The 2,652-nt window shown below is 32.4% G+C and overlaps 1 long non-coding RNA gene across 1 annotated transcript; it reads right to left on the reverse strand.

Annotated features, from left to right (window-relative positions):
• LOC121262347 lies at window positions 1–861 on the reverse strand. The gene is made up of 3 exons (XR_005940090.1): window positions 441–861; window positions 149–346; window positions 1–59 (listed from the first exon to the last, which is right to left on the reverse strand). It is a non-coding gene; the product is annotated as an uncharacterized LOC121262347 (long non-coding RNA).
• Between the last annotated feature and the right edge of the window lie 1,791 nt (window positions 862–2,652).

Below are 2,652 nucleotides of genomic sequence, written 5' to 3' on the forward strand. Positions count from 1 at the left end.
AATAAAAAAACATAAATTGTAAATAAGTAAAATATAACGTTGTGTTGCAATCCATTGTACTACTCATGCAAACGGAATAATATGCAAACTCACTACATTGTAGTCTACACTTTAAAGGAACAAATTGTGAATCAATAAATTGACATACATTCTGTCTTGACATTGCAATAACATTGTAATAACACTATCATAATTCTTTTACATTCCCCCCTTAAAATACATCAGCAGATGTTCCATCTTCTGGATGAGTAGCATGGTGAAACCCATCAACATGGCTCCCACATTTCGCAACAGTCTTTATATACGGCAGATGATAACCCGTGCACACGTATACAAGTCATCCAACCTGGGAAAAAAATCATCCTACACAAAATAAGACCTTATACCCATGCAGGAAAAAATAAACCTCAATTACAAAAATTATTCCAACAAATACAAACCTTGCAATATGTGAGTGTGTGATTTCTGTGAAAAGTTATTGGCGTGTCAAGTGAGAGGTCCAGCTTTAAAGCCGGAGATCCATCCATCTCATATTTCTGAATCAACCCCCCAAAGTCTCCAACTCTATCCACAACTTTGATTGCTTCTTCAGTATGTGGGGTAGCAAGAGTTCCCATACATTCATTCTTTATTTTCATTCCCAACACAAAAGCAGATTTTTTCTCCATAAATCGATTCCTCATTTTCTAATATTTTATTATTTTACACAAGCATGCATGCATTTATTTTTTCTGGAGAAGCATACATCCTTTGAATGTCACTGAAGACATTCAATACCTTTAATTGAATGTAATGATACTATAAAACTTCCTGTGTACTTTCAAGTTCCTTTGTTACAATTAGGTATGTTCTTGTATATACTTTTTGAGTAATTGGGCAACCTTTTCATTATGTTTCAACAAACTTTACTTTTGCCAATTAAAAAAGTGAGACCATAAAAATTTTACTGATGTTTCAAGACCACCGGTAGCAAGAGTATTCTTTAGAAAAAAAAAAAAATTTGAAATTCCAATGAGAATGAATCACTTCTTGAAAGAAAAAAATGATAAAAGGATGGATACCTTTATCATCATATGGGGATGGGAAGCATGATGAAGAGGAAAAAGTGGGTATATGTATGATGAAGAGGAAAAAATTGGCATATGCCTCATTCAATTCGTTGAAAAAGTTACATTAAAGTGGTTGTTGAGGATGTGACATACAATGCTAACAGTGTTAGGAAACCATATGGAAATTTTAAGAGAAAAACACTGGCACATATAACTAAAACAAAGAGGTAAAAAATTTGGAGGAAAGTGGGAGCCTACCAACTGCATTCTTTATTGAATCCGTAATAACTGCAGTAATAAGTACAGCAAATAAGAGACCTGATCTTCAAAAGAGACGTAAGTACTTTCTTTTCTAACAATGCAACTTCATTCTAAAAGAATAAATATGATTACACTATTATTCTAAGGCTTACATAAGGTATTACAGAATAAGATAGAGATAGGGATTCAGTAAAGGAGATGTAAGCCATTTCCTTAGATAAATAAGAACATATATGCTCTTAAAAACTTAAAAAAATGTTCTAGCTGAATAATGACTGCGAACTAAGATTACCAAGAATGCTGTGGTGCAGAACGTAGATATCTTTCCTGTGAATATAGAAGAGAAGGAAAATGGCAATAGGAGATTTCTAAAATAAATCTTACAGGAACTTGCATTGCAAAGTTGATGAAAACAGAATACTAATTGTTACTTTTAGTGACTAAACAGAATCAAGCCAATTCAGTTTAATGAAAATTAAGCTAAAAGTTTTTTTATTCAGGTAGTTCTTATATGATTCATAGCGCTTAAATCGAAGCCAAAACCAATTAAGGCAACAAGAGTGGGTCTGTTGCAAAAGAATTCCAGTTTGGACATTCGAATACTCATCTGAAAATATTCAATTCAAAAGATTAGCGTTACAAACTGATGTTGTCAAGTCTAACTCAAAGTCCAAACGCTCAGCTCAGGTACCTGTGCTGAGCTGAACAAATTCTATATTCTGGCCATCTTCAGGTCTGGCCAATCTATATTCTACACAATAGATGGTCTCCTCAACAAATTTACTTTTACGTAAAAAAAAAAAAAAATTAATAATGAAAAAATCAAACACATTGTAGCAGACAAGAATCTCAAAAAATGTACTAACAAAAAAATACCTTCTCAACAATGGATGTGAGCTTCTTTCTAAGATACAACCCTGTCATTAGTTATGAAAAGAGGCTTCCATATTCTTTGTCCAATGTTTGGTTGATATTTTTTAAAGAGCTCCAAACTTGCTGCATGAGTGTACCATTCCATACAAAAGTACTAACTCCAGAGTATCTACGTCCATCGGGCTCTTTCGATCTAAGAGATTCGTAAAAAAAGTAGGATCTGAAAATTAGTATATACACAAGTAACAAGTTCAAATTTCAAAGGAAATATGCACATTGAATAATAACCATCTTCAGATCTTTTGCCCTTAACCAAGAGACTTCGATGAATAACCAACCTGGGCAAGTAAGATATAATTATAAAATATTTGCATACCAGCAAGGACATATTTACATACTTAAAATTAGGAACATAAATGAAATAAGATATATCTATAAAATATATAGATATATTTTACAAAAATACTTA

Source organism: Juglans microcarpa x Juglans regia, chromosome 1D, assembly GCF_004785595.1.
Source record: "Juglans microcarpa x Juglans regia isolate MS1-56 chromosome 1D, Jm3101_v1.0, whole genome shotgun sequence".
NCBI classification, from domain to species: domain Eukaryota; kingdom Viridiplantae; phylum Streptophyta; class Magnoliopsida; order Fagales; family Juglandaceae; genus Juglans; species Juglans microcarpa x Juglans regia.